The 24,890-nt window shown below is 44.7% G+C and overlaps 2 pseudogenes; both read right to left on the bottom strand.

Annotated features, from left to right (window-relative positions):
* Positions 1–2,274: 2,274 nt before the first annotated feature.
* On the bottom strand, positions 2,275–3,183 carry LOC104677195 (annotated as a pseudogene).
* A 590-nt stretch (positions 3,184–3,773) lies between these two features.
* On the bottom strand, positions 3,774–10,276 carry LOC104677186 (annotated as a pseudogene).
* Between the last annotated feature and the right edge of the window lie 14,614 nt (positions 10,277–24,890).

The raw sequence follows: 24,890 nt of genomic DNA on the forward strand, positions 1-24,890 counted from the left end.
TAGTTGCTCTGGCAGATGATAGAGGAAGGATAAAAAGGCTCAGGGAGGGCTGGGGGCGGCACCTCGCGCCTGTAATCCCAGCACTTTGGGAGGCTGAAGCGGGTGGATCATGAGGTCAGGTGTTTAAGACCAGCTTGGCCAACATAGCGAAACTCCATCTCTACCAAAAATACCAAAAATTAGCCGGGCATGGTGGCGGGTGCCTGTAATCCCAGCTACTTAGGAGCCTGAGGCAGGAGAATCGCTTGAACCTGGGAGGCGGAGGTTGCAGTGAGCTGAGATCATGCCACTGCACTCCAGCCTGGGCGACAGTGCGAGACTCTGTCTCAAAAAAAAAAAAAAAAAAAAAAAAAAAAAAGGCTCAGGGAGATGAGCAGACTGGACTGGATATATTACATGAGGTTAGAAGCTGCACTAAGAGAATTATGTTACTCCGGGAGGCCCAGAGGACATATCATTTGCCAAGACCAGCAGGAATGTGCCGATGGGAAGGATAGCAGCATCAAAGAGAAATTCAGGGGTGACTACTCTGTATGCTGGGTGATAGGAGAGGCAGTCACAGGTTGGGTAATGAGGCCCCTACTGAGAGTAACAGAGACCAGGTGGTATGCTTAACCAGAAGTCAGGGGACCATATTGACCATAAAAATTGGCAAGGTTGGAAGAACAGCCAAGGGACGCTGATCCACAGGCATATGTGGAAATGGGAATGGTTCATGGAACATGGTGTCTCTAGTGGCAAAATGGCCAACAAGGGTGCTACTCAATATCTATAATCAAAAGAAGGCAAAACTAGAGGGGCAGGAGGCCAAGAGCAATCACCCCAAGAAGCCACTATCCCTTGCCCAGTTCTCAGACCTGCACCAACTTTCAGATCTGGAACTCACTGACTGAACACATGGCCAGGACCCTAAGAGGAAGGGTGATGGCACATGTTTAGTACTGTAATAATTCCCAGCCATTCCCCAATGGGACCACTTATTTAAGTGACTGCACACTGAGGAAAGAGGGATACCCCGATATTTCAAGGGCTATTAGAAACAGGGTCTAAGTTAACATTAATAGTCTACACTGGAAGTCATCATAAACCATCTTTAGAGTTGGGGAATTGAGGTTGGAGGTGGGTATTAAATAGAATCCTGACTACAGTGTAGCTTACAGCACGTCTAATAGGTCTGTGGACGCACTTGATGGTCATTGCCCCAGTCCCTGATGGGAGAACTTGGCAGTTGGAATAACCCCTCTCATTAGGTCCTTGGCTACTATAGTGAGGGAAGGTTAAAAAGGTAGGTGAAAGTCCTAGAAACTTCTCCCTGCTTTCCCCACAAGATATTAAAAAACAAAAACAAAAACAAAATTTGACTGGGCACAGTGGCTCACGCCTGTAATCCTAGCACTTTGGGAGGCCGAGGCGGGCGGATCACAAGGTCAGGAGATCAAGACCATCTTGGCTAACACAGTGAAACCCCATCTCTACTAAGGGTAAAAAAATATTAGCTGGGCGTGGCGGCGTGCGCCTGTAGTCCCAGGTGCTGGGGAGGCTGAGGCAGCAGAATGGCGTGAACCCGGGAGGTGGAGATTGCAGTGAGTCGAGATTGCACCATTGCACTCCAGCCTGGGTGACAGAGCAAGACTCCGTCTCAAAAAAAAGGCTGGGCACGGTGGCTCACACCTGTAATCTCAGCACATTCAGAGGCCGAGGTGGGTGGATCACTTGAGCTCTGGAGTTTGAGACCAGCCTGGCCAATGTGGTAAAACCCCGTCTCTACTAAAAACACAAAAATTAGCTGGGTGTGGTGGTATGTGCCTGTAATCCCAGGTACTCGAGAGGCTGAGGCAGGATAATCACTTGAACCCAGGAGGTGGAGGTTGCAGTGAGCCGAGATCCTGGGCAACAGAGTGATACTCCATTTCAAAAAAAGAATTAAATCCTGGGGTGAGGATGGTGAAGATCAAGATGCACCATCAAAGATCTAAAGGGACTGGGTGCAGTGGCTCATGCCTGTAATCTCAGTACTTTGGGAGGGTGAGGTGGGAGGATCACTTGAGCCCAGGAGTTTGGGACCAGCCTGGACAACATAGCAAGACTCCATCTCTGCAAAAAAATAAAAAAATTAGCTAGGCATGGTGGCGTGCCATTGCACTCTAGCCTGGGTGACAGAGCAAGACCTTGTCTCAAAAAAGATCTAAAGGGTGTCAGGTCTGGTGTTTGATGTTTTAAAAAAATCACCCTAAATTTAATATAGATAAGTTTTTTTAGCATTTGTAAAATCATTCAGCCACACTTGCATGTTCTAAATATTTTCCCATGTTCAACAAACTGATTTAAATGAAGTTATTCCACCACTTAAAGAGAAAAGTCTGTGCAATCACTTTAAACCTTGTAGTTACTTTAATTTCATCATTGAGATAGCAATAGCTCTTAATCTCACTAGGATCTGGATCCAAACTCACATTCTTCCTCACAAAATGTAATCAATTTTGTGTTCACCCAAATATCATCAGATTGAGCCTTGTGAATTTATCTTAAATAATTAACATCTTCTGGGGAAACTTGTTCCACTGGAATTCCTAATTCAGCTTTTAAAGGCCCCTGTGCTGCCCTTTCTACTCTGATTGCATCATTTTTACAAGGTCTGTTGGATGGATGACTACAAGTATTGATAAACAACCTGGAAAGGTCATTTTAGTGTATGATCTCGCTGTAGTAGTAGCTGATTTTCTGTGTTTAATAAGATGACGCTGGCAGTGTGAGATGGTTCACAGTGGTAATGCCAGCATTTTGGGAGGCTGAGGTGGGAAGATTGCTTGAGCCCAGGAGTTTGAGAGCAGTCTGGGGAATACGGCAAAAACCCATCTCTACATAGAATTCGCACCTGTGGTCCCAGCTACTCCAGAGGCTGAGGTAGGAGGATCACCTGAGCCCAGGTAGACTGAGGCTGCAGTGAGCCGTGATTGAGACACTGGATTCCAGCCTGAGTGACAGAGTGAGACCCTGTCTCAAAAAAAAAAAAAAAAAAAAAAGAAAAGAAAAGAAAAAGAAAAAGAAAAGAAAAATGAAAAAAAAGTCACTTAAGGTGCAATGCAATAGTCCTTTTTCAATGTTTTCATTCAGGTGAATGAAACAATTTGTTTTGGTTCCATGTCCAGTTGTATTGTCATTGGAATCACTCAAAATATACATCACTAGGCCGGGTACAGTGGCTCACGCCTGTAATCCCAGCACTTTGGGATGCCAAGGCGGGTGGATCATTTGATGTCAGGAGTTCGAAACCAGCCTGGCCAACATGGTGAAACCCCATTTCTACTAAAAATTACAAACATTAGCTGGCCGTGGTGGCATGCACCTGTAATCCCAGCTACTCAGGAGGCAGAGGAAGGAATCGCTTGAACTTGAGAGGCAGAGGTTGCAGTGAGCTGAGATCATGCCCCTGCACTCCAGCCAGGGCAACAGAGTGTATACACACACACACATGTACACACACACACACACAAACACACACACACATCACTTCCAGAATTGGAAAATTTTGTTCATCAAAATTGTCAATATTTATTTCAGGCATGATTGAAATATGTGTGTTCTGTCCACAGTATCCTTGCTCCAGCTACAGCAGAGGGTCCCACGGCTGAGTCAGACAGCAAGAACCAAACACATTCCTCAGGGCTTGAATGCATCTCCTTCAGGCCCGCAGTAGAATGGTTCACAAGAAACTCCTACCAAAGATCTTCTTTCCTATGCCTTGACATACTTGCTGATTCAAGGATAGGAACCTAAATCAAGGAGTCTGTTCCATAGGGACTGGGAAATGGATCCAGAAAAGTGGATTTAAACACTTTCCAAGTGGCTATACCAAAACACACAAACCTGTCCTTTCCTTTGGCTATACTTTTCACCAAGGGCTAGAAGCAGCAGAAAAGGCCAGTGCACAAAGAAAAGGTAGTGAGCTCTCAGGAGCCTCCAAGAGCGAAGAGGGAAAAGCTGCAGCAGTGCTCTCTGCCCTGGTTCCATCTCTCCTTCCTTAAGCCTGGCTGCACCCTCACTCCAGGGTTATTTGCAACCCAAGGCCTCACTAACCTATATTTCTATGCTGACATCAAACTAAACTATGCATATGTGCAGAGGATGGCAAGCAAAGCAGAAAAATGAAAACAGCTTAACTTTTTTAGAGGGTGTGATCATGGATGAATGTTTGTCTTTATTATTATTATTGTTGTTAGTTTTTTAGAGACAGGATCTTGCTATGTTCCCCAGGCTAGTCACAAACTCCTTAGGTTCAAGGGATCCATCCACGCCAGCCTCCTGAGTAGCCGAGATTACAGGCAGGCACCTAGCAGGGGAGGCATATTCTTTTTTTTTTGAGACTAAGTTTTGTTCTGTCGCCCAGACTGGAGGGCAGTGGCACAGACTCGGCTCACTGCAACCTCTGCCTCCGAGTTCAAATGATTCTCCTGCCTCAGCCTTCTGAGTAGCTGGGAATTCAGGCAGGCACCACCATGCCCAGCTAATTTTTGTATTTTTAGTAGAGATGGGGTTTTGCCATGTTGGCCAGCTTGGTTTAGAACTCCTGACCTCAGGTGATCCACCCACCTCGGCCTCCAAAAGTGCTGGGATTACAGACATGAGCCACCTTGCCTGGCTGTGGCAATATTCTTCTTTTTTTAAAGGCAGAGTCTTGCTCTGTCACAAGGCTGGAGTGCAGTGATGCGATCTTGGCTCACTGCAACCTCCGCCTCCCGGGTTCAAGTGATTTTCCTCCCTCAGTCCCTCGAGTAGCTGGGACTACAGGTGTGTGCCACCACGCCCAGCTAATTTTTGTATTTTTAGTAGAGACGGGGCTTGACCGTGTTGGCCAGGATGGTCTTGATCTCTTGATCTCGTGATCTGCCCACCTCGTCCTCCCAAAGTGCTGGGATTACAGGCGTGAGCCACCATTCCTGGCTGGATAATCTTTTTATACCTAAAAATAGTTTGCACTAAAACTAATCTTTAGGCCTGGCTCACGCCTGTAATCCAAGCATTTTGGGAGGCCAAGGTGGGTGGATCACCTGAGGTCAGCAGTTCAAGATCAGCCTGACTAACATGGTGAAACCTAGTCTCTACTAAAAATACAAAAATTAGCCAGGTGTAGTGGTGGGCACCTGTAATCCCAGCTACTCAGGAGGCTGAGGAAGGAGAATCACTTGAACCCGGAAAGCAGAGGTTGCAGTGAGCTGAGACCCCGCCATTGCACTCCAGCCTGGGTGACAGAGCGAGATTCCGTCTCAAAAAAAAAAAACAAAAAACAAAAAACAAAAACAAACAAACAAAAAACCTAATTTTTAAAAATTGAGGCTGGGCGCGATGGCTCACGCCTGTAGTCCAGAACTTTGGGAGGCCAAGACGGGCGGATCATGAGGTCAGGAGATCGAGACCACCCTGGCTAACACGATGAAACCCCGTCTCTACAAAAAATACAAAAAATTAGCAGGGTGTGGTGGCGGGCACCTGTAGTCCCAGCTACTCTGGAGGCTGAGGTAGGAGAATGGCGTGAACCCAGGAGGTGGAGCTTGCAGTGAGCAGAGGTCGTGCCACTGCACTCCAGCCTGGGCGACAGAGTGAGACTCCATCTCAAAAAAAAAAAAAAAAAAAAAAATGGAAACATACATTCAGTAAAGTGCACAAATCTTTAGTGTATTACATCTTGACAATTTGTTTCTTTTTAAAATCAACTATTATTGACATAAGAATTATATATAATAAAATGTACCTATTTTTAGTGTATGGTTTGATGAATTTTGACATCTATGTATATATCATCATAATGAAGATATATAACATTTCCACCACCAACAAAATTTCCCTCATACTCCTTTGTAGTCAATCCCACCCCTCCCAGTACTAGGCAAACACTGGTCTGCTTTTTGCCACTATATAGTAGTTTTTCCTGTTCTAGGACTTGACATAAAAAAATCTTAATATATATGTATATATATATGTATTATACACACACACACACACACTTTTTTGGATCTGGATTCTTTAGCTCAGCAATAAAGTTTTCAAGATCTATTCATGTTGTTGTGTGCTGTGTCTATCAGAAGTTTGCTCCTTTTTATTGGTGAATAGTATTCCCTTGTATGGACAAACCAATTTGCTTATCTATTTGCCTATAGATGGATATATATTTTTTGAGATGGAGTTTTGTTCTTGTCGCCCAGGCTGGAGTGCATTGGTATGACCTTGGCTCACTTCAACCTCTGCCTCCAGGGTTCAAGGGATTCTCCTGCCTCCGCCTCCCAAACTGCTAAGATTACAGGCACTCACCACCATGCCCAGCTAATTTTTGTATTTTTAATAGAGATAGGATTTCACCATGTTGGCCAGGCTGGTCTTGAACTCCCGACCTCAGTTGATCAGCCCACCTTAGCTTCCCAAAGTGCTGGAATTACAGGCATAATACATTATATATTGTAATATATAATATTATTAATAAAACGATTATTAATAGCTACAACTATTATTAATAGTTATAGCTATAACTATTATTAATAATAGCTGCCATGAATATTTGTGTACAAGTCTTTTGGGGCTCATGCGATTTCATTCTCTTGGGTAAGTACCTAGGAATGGAATGGTTGGGTCATATAGTGGGTACATATTTAACTTTATAAGAACCTGCCAAATGGATTTCCAAGGTGGCTGTGCCATTTGACATCCCTATCAATTCTGGCTGCTCTATATCCTCTTCAGGGGTTGGTAATGTCAGATTTTTGACTTTTAAAATGATACACCTATCAGAAGGGCACACACATTGATACTGATTTCTACATTCTTTTGTGGTCAAATAAAATATTCTATATTGTGGGGCAGGTGCAGTGGCTCACACCTATAATCCCAGCACTTTGCGAGGGTGAGGCAGGCAGATGATTTGAGGTCAGGAGTTTGAGACCAGCCTGACCAAAATGGTGAAACTTCTTCTCTACTAAAAATACAAAGAAATTAGCCGGGCGTCGTGGTGCATGCCTGTAGTCCCAGCTACTTGGGAGTCTGAGGCGGGAGAATCGCTCGAGCTGGGAGGCGAAGGTTGCAGTGAGCTGAGATGCGCCACTGCATTCCAGCCTAGGCAACAGAGCAAGACTCGGTCTCAAAAACCAAAACCAACAGCAAAACAAAACAACTCTATATTGTGACAGTCTTTTTCATTGTAAGATTTGTTTCATGCCCAGGACATGGACAGTCTTGGCGAATGTTACATTTGCACTTGAAAAAAAATGTGTTTTTAGCTTTTTTTTTTTTTTTGAGATGGAGTCTCACGCTGTCGCCCAGGCTGGAGTGTAGCAGCACGATGTTGGCTCACTGCAATCTCCGCCTCCCAGGTTCAAGTGATTCTCCTGCCTCAGCCTTCTGGGTAGCTGGGCCTACGGCATGTGCTGCCACGCTTGGCTAATTTTTTTTTTTTTTTTTTTTTGAGAAGCAGTTTCGCCCTTGTCGCCCAGGCTGGAGTGCTATGTCGCCATCTTGGCTCACTGCAACCTCTGCCTCCTGGGTTCAAGCAATTCTCCTGCCTAAGCATCCTAAGTAGCTGGGATTACAGGAATGCGCCACCGTGTCCGGCTAATTTTGTATTTTTAGTAGAGATGGGGTTTCTCCATGTTGGTCAGGCTGGTCTCGAACTCCCGACTTCTGGTGATCCACCGACTTCAGCCTCCCAAAGTGCTGGGATTACAGGCGTGAGACACCTCGCCTGGCCCATTTATTCTTAATCTATTGTCTTTGTATTCAAATTAGATTTCTATATATATAGTTTGATCTCACTTTTTTTTTTTTTTTTCCAGACAGGGTCTTCCTCTGTTGCCCAGGCTGGAGCGCAGTGGTGTGATCTTGGCTCACTGCAACGTCTGCCTCCCGGGTTCAAGCGATTCTCTTGCTTCAGCCTCCTGAGTAGCTGGGATTACAGACATGTGCCACCACACCTGGCTGATTTTTGTATTTTTAGTAGAGATGGGTTTCACCATGTTGGTCAGGATGATCTCAATATCTTGACCTCCTGATATGCCTGCCTTAGCTGGGATTACAGGCGTGAGCCACCGTGCCCGGCCTCATTTTTTTTTTTTTTAAAGGTCAACGAGATACAATTCATTAAGAATAAAAATATATTGTTTCGCCAGGTGCAGTGGCTCATGCCTGTAATCTTTGGGAGGCCGAGGTGGTGCGTCATTTGAATCCAGGCGTTTGAGACCAGCCTGCCCAACGTGGGGAAACCCAATCTCTACTAAAAATACAAAAATTAGCTGGGTGTGGTGGTGCATGCCTGTAGTTCCAGCTATTAGGGAGGCTGAGGCACGAGAATCAGTTAAGCCTGGGAGGCAGAGGTTGCAGTGAGCTGAGATTGTGCCACTGCACCCCAGCCTGGGTGACACAGCAAGACTCTCTTAAAAAAAAAAAAAAGTTAGCCAGTGTGGTGGCCTGTGCCTGTAATCCCAGCTACTTGGGAGGCTGAGGCTGGAGAATCGCTTGAACCTGGGAGGTGGAGGCTGCAGAGAGCCGAGAGGGCACTGCACTCCAGCCTGGGTGACAGAGGGAGATTCTGTTTCAAAAAAAAATAAATAAATAAATAAAAATACATTGCTTCAAACTTAGAATAATTTAATATTTTCTTTGTTATTTCATATGTATCTGGAAATGGGATACATGTTCTCATCCTGTCCTGAGGTAACATTCCACCAACTGGTACAGGGTTCCCAGATAGAGTCAAAGTGACATTCCTCTTGACACCATTTCCATTGTCAAAAAAAAATTTTGTTTTCGTATATTTCAACAGTAGCTTCAGATTAATACCTCTCAGAAGAATTTCGTCCTAAAGGCCAATTTGATTTAGAGCCGTTAACTGCAAATAATTTCCAGGTGACACTAATGACCAACATAAGGATAATGCAGGTAAAAAACATATAGGTACATTTCAGTTCCATGGATTTCACTTTCATATTTTAATCACTTTATACCTTCAGTATCAACGTTAAAATAGAACCTAAGAAGATTCCTGTTTGAGCAACGCTCTATATAAATATCTCCACCTCTACCCTACTTGCAACAAAAGTTCTAAATCAGACTAGATTAACTAGCTTTCAATTATAATAACTGATATCTTTAATAGATTTTTAATCTAAAGTTTAACAGCTTTTAATTATAAAACTTATTCTCAATTATAATTTATAATTTTTTTAATTTAATTTTTTTTGAGACAGGGTCTTACTCTGTCACCCAGGTTGGAGTACAATGGCACCATCATGGCTTACTGCAGCCTCAACCTCCTGGGCTTAATCAATTCTCCCACCTCAGCCTTGCCAGTAGCTGAGACTACAACTTTATGTCACCATATCTGACTAATTTTTAAAATTTTTTGTACAGACAAGGTCTCACTATGTTGCCCAGGCTGGCCTTGAACTTTTGGGCTCAAGTGAGCCTCCCCCCTCAGCCTCCCAAAGTGCTGGCATTACAGGCATAAGCCACCACACCTGGCATGTAATTTACAATTAAAAAGACTAGTTCAAGTACTCAGGTTGATAAATCCCATATAACACAAAAACAAAGGAAATTATTCTCAATAGGAAGAGATATAATTAATTGCAGATATATGGCTTACTAAGACTACTAAAACAGCTCATGCCGCGTATTAAAACAAAAACAAAAAAATGCCTGAGGCAAGGAGATTGAGGCTGCAGTGAGCTGTGATTGCCCCAGCCTGGGTGACACAGTGAGATACTATCTCTTAAAAACAGAAAAAAAAATTATGAAAAGAAAAAAAAGTTGTACTGAGATGGATTTTAAAATAATCTCAGAAAATACAAAAATTATTAATAATCTTTACAGCTTTTGATTACATATCTTCATAATGATAATTTTAATCACAGGTCTCAAATTTTATTGCAAATATATTGCCATTAGGTCTCTAATCGTAGATTATTTTTTGTTGAATATTCTGCTGATAAATAAACAACTGCTTAACATTCCAATAAAACATATTCTCACAATTAACTATGAGACTGGTGCCACCACTGGGAAATGAGCTGAGTTAATCAGCAGTTACATCGAATGTAATGAATCCCAAATCACTTCTTTCTCTAGGTCCGCTGAAGTCATCTAAGTTTTTCAGCTTGATCGGCGAGTCATTGCCACCACACCCGGGATGCTTCCGTCTTTGAAGGCGCTGGTGATGGTGAAAGCAGCTAAATATGAGCGCCGCCATCAGGCTGAGAAGTGGCAGAGAGTTCACCTGCGACACCACCGCGTTCATCTCCCACGACCCTGCGTCCACATGCATGCTTGGGCTCCTGTTTCAGGAGTGTATCCCATAACTTTAAATATTGTTATGCTACTTTACATATCATGTAAGAACCTTTTAATAATTCAAGTCCATTTTCCCTTTGGAACCTTTGTGCTATTGTTTTAAGACATTTCATTTCCATTTCCATTAGAAAATTCAAAATATATTTTTATATTTGCTTTAAATGGTTATCTTTTTAGAGAAAATTTTTAAAATGAAAAAAGTATTTTATATTTACTACGTATTTACATCTCTGTATTTCTTTTTTTTTTTTTTTTTAAGATGGAGTCTCGCTCTGTCACCCAGGCTGGAGTGCAGTGGCATGATCTCGGCTCATTGCAAGCTCCGCCTCCTGGGTTCACGCCATTCTCCTGCCTCAGCCTCCCGAGTAGCTGGGACTATAGGCACCTGCCACCACGCCTGGTTAATTTTTTGTATTTTTAGTAGAGACAGGATTTCACCATGTTAGCCAGGATGGTATTGATCTCCTGACCTTGTGATCCACCCGCTTTGGCCTCCCAAAGTTCTGGGACTACAGGTGTGAGCCACCGTGCCCGGCCACATATGGTTATTAATTTGTGTAGATCTCATTTTTCTATCTGTCACCCAGGCTGGAGTGCAGTGACACAATCACGGGTCACTGAAACCCCAAACTCCTGGGCTCAAGCAATCCCTCTATCTTGAGCCTCCTGAGTAGCTGGAACTAAAGGTGTGTACCACCATACCCAGCTAATTTTTCTCTATTTTTGATAGAGATTGTGTCTCACTAGTTGCCCAGGCTTGTCTTGAACTCCTGGCTTGAGGCAATCGTCTCCCTATGGTCTCCCAAAATGATGGGATTGGCTGGGCGCAGTGGCTCATGCATGTAATCCCAACACTTTGGAAGGCCGACGGGGGCAGATCACTGGAGTTCAAGATCAGCCTGGCCAACATGGCGAAACCCCATCTCTATTAATATAAAAAATATTTAAAACAACAACAACAACAAAAAGCCCAAAGTGCTGGGATTATATGCATGAGCCACCATGCCCAGCCAAAAAAATATTTCTTATAATGCAGTTCTCTGGAAATGACCTCACAGCTTTTATTTATCTGAAAAGGTCTTTCTTTTTTTTTGAGATGGAGTCTTGCTCTGTCGTCCAGGCTGGAGTGCAGTGGTGCACTCACCGCAACCTCTGCCTCCCAGGTTCAAGTGATTCTATTCTGCCTCAGCCTCCCCAGTAGCTGGGATTACAGGCGCATGCCACCATGCCTGGCTAATTTTTGTATTTTTCGTAGAGATGGGGTTTCACCATTGTTGGCCAGGCTGATCTCAAACCCCTGACCTCAAGCATTCTGCCCACTTTGGCCTCTCAAAGCACTGGGATTACAGGTGTGAGCCACTGTGCCTGGCCACAACATTGGTAGTTTTGATATTTGTCTTTTTTTTTTTTCTTCACACTCACAGGCTCAGGTCACAACTTTTGACATTTGGATTGACAAATTCTTGGCACTGTTGATATTTCTTTGTTGTGGAGGCCTTTCCTGTGCACTATAGGATGTTTAACAGCAACCCTGGTGCTAGGGTCTGAATGTTTGTGTCTCTTCCAAATTAATATGTTGAAGTCTAAGACTAGTAGTATCAGAGGAGGTGGGGTGTTTGGGATTGGTGTCCTTATGAAAGAGGCCTCAGAGAGCTGCCTTGTCCCCTTTCACTATGTGAGAAAGCAGCAAGAACATATTCTCTAAACCAGGAAGCCGGCTCTCATCAGACACCAAATCTGCCAGTGCCTTGATCTAGGTCCTCCCAGCCTCCAAAACTGTGAGAAACAAATTTCCGTTATTTATAAACCATGCAGTGTTTTGTTATAGCCGCACAAATGGACTAAGACACCTGACCTCTACCTTCTAGACAATGGTAGCATCTTCCCAGTCATGACAATATAAATTGTCTCCAGATATAGCAAAATATCCTCTGGGGAGTAAACTCACCCCGGTTGAGAATTGCTGTTCCAGGTCTATTTTAGTTCTACTCCTAAGGTGTAACACTTCACAGATCTTTACCACATATCCTGAGTGTTTAATCAGGTCTCTTCACTCAGAGTTGGAACTCAAACATACCTCAGTAGTGTGTGGGCTCTGGGAACTGTCCAACTTACATTTCCTCATGGTGATTTTTTGCGTGGCTTTGCGGAGTTTCCTGTTAGAGATACAGTTTAATATTTAGCACAAGACTCCAGGGCACTGTTATGCAGATTTCCTAGGCTCTTTCTCTGGACTCTTTTCTCTGTGTTACTTTGCCTTGCAAATTCCAGCCACCTTAGCCTCCTGAAATCAATCTCTGTCCTTCAACTTGGTGAAATGACCATATTCTGTTTAGGTTCCCTCTTCTTGCACCACAGCAATCTGGGAAGTATCTCCAGGCAGACAGCCTAGGTCATTTTTGGACTCATTCCATTTCTTTTCCTTCTCACAGTCTTGAATTGCCTGTAGTATGTGTATGAACATTTGTTTCATATACTTTGTCCAGTTTCCTTATAGCAGGAGGGCATGTATGGTACTTGTTAGTCTGTCAGGGCTGGAAACAGAAGTCTCCCTCAATAATTGCATTTTTAAACATTTCTTCTACTAACATGCCCTGTTGATGTTGGTCTTCCTTCCTATCACTCTTTACTACTTTTCTTTTCTAAACACATAATTACTGAATAGGCCAAGAAAGACATTTCAAGTAAATGCTACTTTGTTTTCTATGAGATCACCTTTTCTAAAATGCATCAGATCTCTATTTTGCTTTTGGGCAGTCACATTCATCCTTGGGTAAATACTGACCACATCCATTATTCACTGTACCCAAGGCAGATACACTTGCATTTCAAATTAGAGGTAAGCAGAATGGTCCTCTGTTCATTGATATAGGAAAATGATGGGCCAGGAAAATGATTAGCCAGGTGTGATGGCTCATGCCTGTAATCCCAGCACTTTAGGAGGCTGAGACAAGAGGATCACTTGCATCCGGGAGTTTGAGACCAGCCTCGGCAACAAAGTGAGATCTTGTCTCTACAAAAATTAGCCAGGGGTGGTGGTTTGCACCTGTAGTCCCAGCTACTTGGGATGCTGAACTGGGAAGATCACTTAAGCCCAGGAGGTGGGGGCTGCATTAAGCCATGATCATGTCACTGTACTCCAGCCTGGGTGACAGAGCAAGAACCTGTCTCAAAAAAAAGAAAAAAAAAAGAGAGAGAGAGAGACCTAAGATTGAGATAGACTCCTATCCCCTTCCACCATTTGAGGACATAACAAGAAGGTGGTGTCTATGAACCAGGAGACAGGCGCTCACTGGATACTGAACCTGCTGCATCTTGATCTTGGTCTTCCCAGCTTCACAACTGTGAGAAATAAATGTCTGTTGTTTATCAGCTACCAAGTCCATGGTATTCTGTTATAGCAGTCCAGACGGATGAAGATGATAATAGTAGTAGTTAACATTTACAGACTACCCACCACACACTAGTCACTAGTTAACACTTTACCTACATGTTTCTCAGTTATCTTCACAGCCTTTTGAGAGGGCCAGCCTTATTATCTCCATTTTACAAATGTACCAAGAGTTGAAACAGCTTTCCAGGGTCACACAGCCAGCAAGCAGCAGTCAGGTGGCTCATGTTCCTCACCATGGCATGGCTGTGACAGCTCCACTGTCTCTACAACATGGGCACCAAGCTTTACAAAGGCTCTCTCTTTCAGCGAAGCTTCTACATGGTGCCCATTTATTAATTAAAAAATGTAAAAGTCTCTAACATTGAAATGAGTGATACAAGGATTTTATTAGTCACTCTCGAGCTTTTTCATACATTTTTCTGTTTGAATGGAATAATTTGCATTTTTTGAAATAGAAAACAATTAGTCACACATCAAATTCTACTGCATCAGTAATACACATGTCTCACGAGCATACTATTAGGAATTATTTGGCCTGCCACGACTGCCAGGGATCTACAATTAAGAATTCATCCACCATGTTGTCTTTAAGTCTCATTGCATTTCCTGTGGCCAGATAAATCCTCTGTCCCTAGTTGATTCAAGAAATATTTATTGCATGCATCTTGTTTGCAGGATAAGTGCTCTCCAGTTGTTTTTGTTTGTTTGTTTGTGGTTTTTATTTTATTTTATTTTTTTCTGTTTTGAAAGCAAATCTTGTACTTTGGTTGCAAGTGTTCTTAGATTTATTGTGTCACCTGCATGAGCAAACACAGACTAGGTATTTAGTAACTATCTGTGCATTCACTGACTCCCACCCCTAGTCCTCGAACTTGCTCTTTTTCCTACTACCGTAGTTCTATAATTCTAATCCTTCCCCTGGGCCTCTGTGTTGAGGAAACCATATTACATCTCCATTAACCATCAGTGTCCTTAAGTTCTCAAAGTTATTTAGGACCTCCTCTTAATTTGTTCCTGTATCATTCTCATTCCACTTCTAAAGCATAATTTCCTCTCAAGCTATATGGATTTTTCTCTATATTTAGCTCTTGGTTTTTCTAATCCCCTGTCCCTCCCTTCCCCTCATGTTTTGCTTCGTTTGCTCCTCATACATTCCTGTTCCTGTTCCTTTAGGGAGAAAACTGACACACACACACACACTCACTGAGGTCTCCCTCCAGTAGGGAATTTTTTTTTTTTTTTTGAGACAGAGTCTTGCTCTGTCACCCAGGCTGGAGTGCAGTGGCATGATCTTGGCTCACTGCAACCTCCATCTCCTGGGTTAAAGCGATTCTGCTGCCTCAGCCTCCCAAGTAGCTGGGATGACAGGCAAGCCCCACCATGCCCAGCTAATTTTTGTATTTTTAGTAGAGATGGGTTTCACTGTGTTGGCCAGGGTGGCCTTGATCTCCTGACCTCGTGATCCGCCCACCTTGGCCTCCCAAAGTGCTGGGATTACAGGCGTAAGCCACTGTGCCCAGCCCTTTTTTTTTTTTGAGATGGAGTCTTGCTTTATCGCCCAGGCTAGAGTGCAGTGGCACGATCTCGGCTCACTGCAACCTCTGCCTCCCAGGCTCAAGTGATTCTTGTGCCTCAGCCTCTTGAATAGCTGGGATTATAGGTGCAAGCCACCACGTCTGGCTACATTTTGTAATTTTAGTAGAGACGGGGTTTCACCATGTTGGCCAGGCTGGTCTTGAACTCCTGACCTCAAGTGATCCACCTGCCTTGGCCTCCAAGAGTGCTCATGCCGCCATACCCGGCTTTTTTTTTTTTTTTTTTGAGATAGGGTCTTGTTCTGTCACCCAGGCTGGAGTCCAGTGACGCAAGCATGGGTCACTGCAGCCTCAACCTCCTGGGCTCAAGTGATCCTCCCTCTTCAGCATTCCAAGTAGCTGGGACTACAGGCGACTGCCACCACACCGGCTATTTTTTGTAGAGTTGGGGTTTCATCATGTTGCCCTGGCTGGTCTTGAACTCCTGGGCTCAAGTGATCCACCTGCCTTGGCCTCCCTAAGTGCTGGGATCACAGGTGCATGGCACTACGCCTGGCTAATTTTTAATTTTTTGTAGAGATGGGGTCTTGCCATGTTGCCTAGGCTGGTCTTGAACTTCTGGGTTCATGCAATCATACAGGCATGAACCACTGAGCCCAGCTGGGAAATCTTTCTAAAGACCTTTACGTATTGAGAATTCTTCACTGTATCAGTTATACCTTTTGTTGTAAATAGCAGAATCCCCTCACTTGAATGGATTTGGTTTCAGGTAATGAGAATCCTGGAGGAGGACATCTTCAGGTTGGTGGATGTGCAGTTTGGGGAGGTTACCAGGGACCTAGGGGTATTCTCTCCTTACTCTCCCTTCCTCCAGCACATCAGCTTGTCCTTGGGAAAGCTCTTCTCAGGGCACTGATGGTTATGACACATCTAGGAATCCCAACATCGGCATGCCCTTATTGTACCAACTCAACTCACTGGAGCCTAGACCTCCTGGGCTCAAGCAATCCTCCCACCTCAGCCTCCCGAGTAGCTGGGGTCACAGGCACATGCCATCATGCTTGGCTAATTTTTATTTTTTATTTTTTTTTGTAGAGACAAGGTCTCACTAGATTGCTCAGGCTTGTTTTGAATGCCTGGGCTCAAGTAATTCTCCTGCCACAGCCTTCCAAAGTGCTGGAATTACAGGCATGATGAGCCACCACACCTGGCCACATTCGCTTTTTTAACTCATGCACTAGTAAGGGTGATGGGACAACCATGATTGACTTAGACCAGAGGTGTCAAGTTAGCAACCAAGTGCCGGGTGTATGTGGAATCATCTGTGTAGTTTTAAAAACGACTGATGCCTGAGTGTCCATGCCCCCATCATCCATTTTCATTGGGCTATGGTTTGGCTGTGTCCCCACTCAAATCTTGAATTCCCACATGTTGTGGGAGGAACTTAGTGGGAGGTAACTGAATCATCGGGGCAGGTCTTTCCCGTGCTGTTCTCATAATAGTGAATAAGTCTCATGAGATCTGATGGTTTTAAAGATGGGAGTTTCTCTGCACAAGCTCTCTCTTTGCTTACTGCCATCCATGTAAGATATGACTTGCTCTTCCTTGCCTTCCACCGTGATTGTGAGGCTTCCCCAGCCACATGGAACTCTAAGTCCAATTAAACTCCTTCTTTTGTAAATTGTCCAGTCTTGAGTATGTCTTTATCAGCAGCATGAACATGGATTAATACAGTAAATTGGCACCTGTAGAGTGGGGTGCTGCTGAAAAGATATCTGAAAATGTGGAAGTGACTTTGGAAATGGGCAACAGGCAGAGGCTGGAACAGTTGGAGGGCTCAGAAGACAGGAAAATGTGGGAAAATTTAGAACTCCCTTTAGTTTAGACTTGTTGAATGACTTTGACCAAAATACCAATAATGATATGGACAATGAAATCTAGGCTGAGGTGGTCTCAGATGAAGATGAAGAATTTGCTGGGGACTAGAACAAAGTTGACTCTTGTTATGTTTTAGCAAAGAGGCTGGCAGCATTTTGCCCCTGCCCTAGAGATTTGTGGGACTTTGAATTTGAGAGAGATGATTTAGGGTAGCTGGTGGAAGAAAGCATTCTAAGCAGCAAAGCATTCAAGAGGTGATGTGGGTGCTGTTAAAGGCATTCAGTTTTATAGGGGAAGCAGAGCATAAAAGTTCAGAAAATTTGCAGCCTGACAATGTGATAGAAAAGAAAATCCCATTTTCTGAGGAGAAATTCAAGTTGGCTATAGAAATTTGCAAAAGTAATAAGGAGCCGAATGTTAACCTGCAAGACAATGGGGAAAATGGCCCCAAGGCATGTCAGAGGTCTTCACAGCAGCCCCTCCCATCACAGGCCCAGAGACCTAGGAGGAAAAAATGGCTTCGTGGCTTGGGTCCAAGGTCCCCATGCTGTGTGCAGCCTAGGGACTTGGTGCCCTGCATTCCAGCTGCTCTAGCCATGGCTAAAAGGGGCCAAGGTACAGCTTGGGCTGTTGCTTCAGAGGGTGGAAGCCCCAAGCTTTGGCAGTTTCCATGTGGTGTTGAGCCAGTGGGTGCACATAAGTCAAGAACTGAGGTTTGGGAACCTCCACCTAGATTTCAGAGGATGTATGGAAACGCCTGGATGCCCAGGCAGAAGTTTGCTGCAGGGTCAGGGTGCTCATGGAGAAAGAACCTCTGCTAGGGCAGTGTGAAAGGGAAATGTGGGGTTGGAGCCCCCACACAGAGTCCCTACTGGGGCACTGCCTAGTGGATCTGTTAGAAGACAGATACCATTCTTCAGACCACAGAATGGTATATCTACGGCTTGCACCATGCGCTTGGAAAAGCCACAGATGGTCAACACCAGCACGTGAAAGCAGCCAGAAGGGGGGCAATACCCTGCAAAGCCACAGGGGCAGAGCTGCCCAAGACCAAGGGGACCTACCGCCCGCATCAGCGTGACCTGGATGTGAGACCTGGAGTCAAAGGAGATCATTTTGGAGCTTTAAGATTTGACTGCCCTGGGGGCGGTGGCTCATGCCTGTAATCCCAGCACTTTGGGAGGCTGAGGTGGGTGGATCATGAGGTGAGGAGTTTGAGACCAGCCTGGCCAACATACTGAATCCCTGTCTCTATGAAAATGGGGGCAAATCTTTCCTGTGCTGCTCTGCTGATAGTAAGTCTCATGAGATCTGATAGTTATTATAAAGGTGAGGTTTCCTGCCTAAGCTCTGTCTGCCTGCTACCATACATGTAGGACATGACTTGCTCCTCCTTGCCTTCCCCAACCACATGGAACTGTAAGTCCAATTGAAACTCTTTCTTTTGTAAATTGCCTGGTCTTGGGTATGTCTTTATCAGCAGCATGAAAATGGACTAATACAATTGGTTTGGGATGTGCCTGGATAGAGGGGTTTAAAAAATCTCCCCAGGTGATTCTAATGTATAGCCGAGGTTGAGAGTCATTGGCTTAGATTCCTCAGGATTTACTGAGTTGAGAGGGGTGAGGAGTAAATATCAGGAAAGAAATGGGGCCAGGAAGGAGAGAAATGATTGCTGGGACTGATGAAAAATAGCGTCTGCCTCTCTCATGCATCTTTATCAAAAGTAAAGTATGCTTCATTCATTTTTTCATTGAATCCTTTCCTTTTTCAGTAATTTTTGGGCTTCTACAATGTTTGGGAGATGAGAAATCAAAGGATACTGTTAGGAAATTAGAAGAAGTTATATAGGTCAAATAAAATAGAAAAAGTATACTGCCTCCAGGCAAACACAACCCCAAGGCACGGGGCTTGACTAGGGAAGAAAAGGCTGGATTTCAGCCCTCATTCGCTCCTTTGACTAGGCATCGTCATGCAATGTGCAAACTCAGCTGTGCAAGGAAGCCAAAAGCATCCAAAGATAAACAGGACACAGGTCCTGCCTGTCAAGACCTCATCATCTGTTGGCCAGGCGCAGTGACTCACGCCTGTAATCCCAGCACTTTGGGAGGCTGAGGCGGGCAGATCACGAGGTCAGGAGATCGAGACCATCCTGGCTAACACAGTGAAACCCCATCTCTACTAAAAAACACAAAAAAATTACCCGGGCATGGTGGCAGGCGCCTGTAGTCTCAGCTACTCGGGAGGTTGAGGCAGGAGAATGGCGTGAACCCAGGAGGCAGAGCTTGCAGTGAGCCGAGATCATGCCACTGCACTCCAGCCTGGGCGACAGAGCAAGACTCCATCTCAAAAAAAAAAAAAGACCTCATCATCTGAACCAGGGAAACAACAGGTAAACATACCGACTACTTTTGATAGTTTAAGATCCATCCTAGGGGTAGCCATAGACAGTATAAGGCATCTGAAAGTTATATTGTTAGATTACATGTTGCGTTTTTTCAGGAGACAAATGCTTTTAATTTTTTTACCCAATTTTCTAACTAGAAGAGTGATTATATACACATGTATGTTTTAGGAGACAAGTTCTTACTCTGCCGCCCAGGCTGAAGTGCAGTGATGCAGTGGGGTGATCATAGCTCCTTGTAGCCTCGACTTCCTGGTTGCAAGAGATCCTCCCACCTCAGCCTTTTGAGCAGCTTGGACTACAGGTGCTCACCACCACACCTGAATGATGTTTTAACTTTTTTTTGTTTTGTTTTGTAGAGATGGGGTCTCCCACTGTGTTGCCCAGGCTGGTCTTGAACTCCTGGGCTCAAGTGATCCTTCTGCCTTGGCCTCTCACAGTGCTGGGATTACAGGTAGGAGCCACTGTGCCCAGTCTTGCATATCCTTATGTAATGACATCCTGCACAGCACTAATTCATTAGAAGGTTTTTTGTGTTTTTGAGACAGGGTCTCACTCTGTCACCCAGGTTGCAGTGCAGTGGTACGATCTCAGCTCACTACAACCTCTGCCTCCTGGGTTCAAGCAATTCTCCTGCCTTAGCCTCCTGAGTAGCTGGGATTACAGGTGTGCATCACCATGCCTGGCTAACTTTTGTATTTTTGGTAGAGGTGGGGTTTCGCCGTGTTGGTCAGGCTGGTCTCGAACTCCTGACCTCAGGTGATCCACTCACCTCAGCCTCCCAAAGTGCTGGGATTGCAGGCGTGAGCCACTGCACCCGGCCCCAGTCTTAAAAAGTAAAATAATTTTTAAAAATTCAAATGTAAAAAAAAAAACGAAAACCAAAACTCTTCACGGTATTTGTTAAAAGTCTTTCTTTTCCCTGTTCTGAGAGTACTGAGCATGGATGTATCTCAGCCAAGGAGAGCTGGTGGTGCTGCCCACTCAGAGCCATTGAGCCTAAGCAAGTGCGGCGAAGGCACAGCTCTCAGCCAATGAGTCTCCTATGCATTCTGCCTGGTTGAGTGAGTTCTGTGGCTCTCTACCTTCTTTTTGCATTTATTTTGTCTCTGGCAAGTAGTTCTGACCCGCCGAGGCCTGGCTGTAGAAGTAATAAGGCTGCAACTATTTCAGAGAAGCTAAGGGAAAATATGTTGGATTTTAACAGAGGCTGAAGGGGCTTGCAAGGAAACAGTCCAAGAAGAGAGACAGACAGGTCAGTGAGGATTGTGAGAGTCCTCTGACTGCATGAAGGAAATAGAGATGTCACTGCCCCTCAAGAGAACTGACAGGAAGAATTATGGCTTCAAGTATGATATGGTTTGACTCTGTGTCCCCACCCAAATCTCAACTTGAATTGTACTCCCATAATTCCCACATGTTGTGGGAGGTACCTGGTGGGAGATAATTTGAATCTTGGGGGAATTTCCTCCGTACCGTTCTTGTGATAGTGAATACGTCTCACAAGATCTGAGGGTTTTATCAGGGGTTTCCACTTTGCATCTGCCTCATTTTCTCTTGCCACTGCCATGTAAGAAGTGTCTTTCGCCTCCCGTGACGATTCTGAGGCCTCCCCAGCCATGTGGAACTGTAAGTCCAATTAAACCTCTTTTTCTTCCCAGTCTCGAGTATTCCTTTATCAGCAGTGTGAAAACAGACTAATACAAAGCATGTCCATGACCTCAGGAGACTTGGAGAGAAAGAACCAGCGATTGGCAGTGACTAACGCCCAGAACACCAGCAGAGGCCTGCACCAGCAGGGACTACTCAGAACTGATTTGCCTAATGCTCCTATTTCCAGAAGTGCTAAACAGAATATGCTCTATCTTTTGCCAGCTAATACTTTCAGAGTAGCAAGAATTAGTTCACCCATATCACGGGTTTTTTTTTAAAAAAGCAAGGGGCTAGCATGGTGGCTGAAGCCTGTAATCCTAGCACTTTGGGAGGCCGAGGCCGGGGTATCACCTGAGGCCAGGAGTTCAAGATCAGCCTGCCCAACATGGTGAAACCTTATCTCTACTAAAAATACAAAAACTAGCCAGGCGTGGTTGTGCACATGTGTAGTCCCATCTACTTGGGAAGCTGAAGCAGGGGAATTGCTTGAACCCGGGAGGAGGAGGTTGCAGTGAGCCGAGGCCATGCCACTGCACTCCAGCCTGGGCAACAGAGCAAGACTCCATCTCAAAAAAAAAAAAAAGTGAGGCATAGAAAAGCTAAGTCTTGATAGGGACTGGGGAGCTGGGAAGGAAATTTGAAAAACACACAGGTCACCTGCCACACAGATGCGAGCTGAGATAGTAGATTTGGTCTCCACATAAAATAAATTTTTCTTGCCAGGCGTGGTGGCTCACTTCTATAATCCCAGCACTTTGGGAGGCTGAGGCGGGCAGATCACCTGAGGTCAGTTCAAGACCAGCCTGGTCAACATGGTGAAACCCCGTCTCTACTAAAAATATAAAAATTAGCTGGGTGTGGTGGCAGGCACCTATAATCCCAGCTACTTGGGAGGCTGAGGCAGGAGAATCACTTGAACCCGGGAGGCAGAGGTTGCGGTGAGCTGAGATCACACCACTGCACTCCAGCCTGGGCCACAAGTGTGAGACTTCGTCTCAAAAATAAAATAAAATAAAATAAAATAAAATAAAATAAAATTTTCTGTTTAACAATACACTGAGCCTTATAAGGTATGATTATTAGAATTATTCAATTATAACTGACCTTATAAGGTATGATTGTTAGAATTATTCAAGCAGTGTTGGTTTGACCAACACTCAAGGAAGCCATGCAAAGGGGTCGCACATTGGTTAGAAGGCTGGCCTATATCCAGGGGGTCTTACCCCTAAGACCCCAAAGAAAGGTAAAGTCCCGGCTGGATGCGGTGGCTCACGCCTGTAATCCCAGCACTTTGGGAGGCCAAGGCGGGTGGATCACTTGAGGCCTGGAGGTTAAGACCAGCCTGGCCAACACAGTGAAACCCCGTCTCTACTGAAAATACAAAAAATTAGCTGGGTGTGGTGGCACACGACTGTAGTCTCAGCTACTCAGAAGGCTGAGGTATGAGCATTGCTTGAACCCAGGAGGCTGAGGTTGCAGTGAGCCAAGATTGCACCACTGTACTCCAGTGTGGGTGACACAGTGAGACTCCGTCTCAAAAAAAAAAAAAAAAAGAAAAAAAAGAAAAAGAAGGCTGAGGACCCTTCTTTTCCTCTGAAAAATTCACATACTCATTGAATTGATAATTTATTGCTGCATAATAAATCACCCCAAGAACACAGTAGTTTCTTATCTCACAGCTTCTGTGTGTCAGGAATTTGGACGCAGCTTAGGTGGGTTATCCTGGCTCATGAGGTTGAAGTGAATGTCCACCAGGGTTGCAGTTATCTAACACAGCAGCTGTCAGCTGGGGTTGGGGGGTGATTTTGCCCCTCAGGGGACATTTGGCAACATCTGGAAACATTTTTTACGGTCACTAAGTTGGGGGAGTATGCTATTGGCATGTAGTGGATGGGGGCCAGGGATGCTGTGATAGCTCCTACAGCACACAGCATAACTCCCCACAACCAAAATTATCCAGTCCCAAATGTCAATAGAGGCACCCTGATCCAAAGGCTCAAATAGGGCTGCAGGGTCCCCTTCTGAGAAGGCTCACTCACACGGTGGGTAAGGGCTGCTGGTGTGCTCCCAACATGGCGCTGACTTTCCCCTGAGCAAGTCAGCTAAGAAAGAGGGCAAGGGGGCCGGGTGCGGTGGCTCACGCCTATAATCCCAGCACTTTGGGAGGCCGAAGTGGGCAGATCACCTGAGGTCAGGAGTTTGAGACCAGCCTGGCCAACATGGCGAAACCTCGTCTCTACTAAAAATACAAAAATTATCCGGGTGTGGTGGTGCATGCTTGTAGTCCCAGCTACTGGAGAGGCTGAGGTTGGAGAATCACTTGAACCCAAGAGATACAGGTTGCAGTGAGCTGAGATTGCGCCATTGCACTTCAGCCTGGGTGACGAGAGCGAAACTCCATCTCAAAAAAAAAAAAAAAAAAAAGAAAGAAAGAAAGAGGGCAAGGGCCAGGGGGCGTGGTGGCTCACGCCTATAATCCTAACACTTTGGTAGGCTAAGGAGGGCGGATTGCCTGAGGTCGGGAGTTCAAGACCAGCCCAGGGAAAATAGTGAGCTACCTGTCTCTACCAAAAGAATATGTATATATTAATAAAAAGAAAGAGAGCAACAAGGAAGCCTTTCATGATGAGTTTGTTAGAAGCAAGTTACTGAGTACAGTCTTCACTGAAGGGAGAGGACCTGGCTTCCACCAGTTTTTTTGTTTTTGTTTTGTTTTTCAATCCCTCTCCTTTGGCTTCCACCATTTGAGGAGGGAATCATCAAAGAATCTGTGGACATTTGAAAACCAGCAAGCCTATCCACAACACAGTTCTACACATTAAGTTCAGTGTCACAGATTCCAGAGCCTGCCCATGGAATCCCTAAATTAAATACCCCAAGATTCCTTCCAGCTCTATCAGATAAAATCTAGTAACTTCCAATCAAGACATCTTCAAGGACAGGTAAAAACTAACAAGCAGCAAAACCCTCAGGATTCTATCCCCAGCCCCTGTGTTCACATTATACCCTTCCTTTCCTCCTCCTCCTGGGCTTTCCTTCCAAGGTCCTTGCAACTCACTGTGTCACTGTATTTCATTCCAAAGCAGGACTGAGGGGCTGACATTTACGCATGAACCTTGAGACTCCACTTCAAGAGAAAGATCAGCTAAGGATTCAAGGATTCAAGACACCCCCTCCCCCCTACCTGTTAGACTTAATATAAGTAGGACTGACAATGTTGCAAGTAAAGGTAGTTCTTATTGTCTGGTCAGAGGAAATGAGGTACAGCCAGGTTCAGCGATGCACCACCGATTCATGGATGTCATGGCTGATTTATTTAATTTCAGTCCATTCATTTATTTGCTTTCCATTAATCATGAGCAATATTCCCCTGGAATGGTGGTCCTAAGCGGGTTCTTGGAAAAAGAAAGCAGAATCCATTTGATTTTTTAACTTAGTTCTCAAGATTTTCTAGAGAATCCTTTCTTGGTAGTGATTTTCTGTTTTCAAAATGGAGAAGGAGATGCTTATAGGCTTCTGGGTGTAAAATGGCTTCCGCAATCCAGCGCTTTGATGGATCAAAGGAGGGAGACAGTAATAGACTATTTGGTGACCCGCCCTTGAAGCGTCAGGGGATCTCAGTTGAGCACTTGGGGAAAAATATCGATGGAGCAGAGGGTTTTTAAAAACAGGGCCCAGGTGTTTTTCCTGGCCTAGA

This window comes from Rhinopithecus roxellana, chromosome 8 (assembly GCF_007565055.1).
Source record: "Rhinopithecus roxellana isolate Shanxi Qingling chromosome 8, ASM756505v1, whole genome shotgun sequence".
NCBI lineage: Eukaryota > Metazoa > Chordata > Mammalia > Primates > Cercopithecidae > Rhinopithecus > Rhinopithecus roxellana.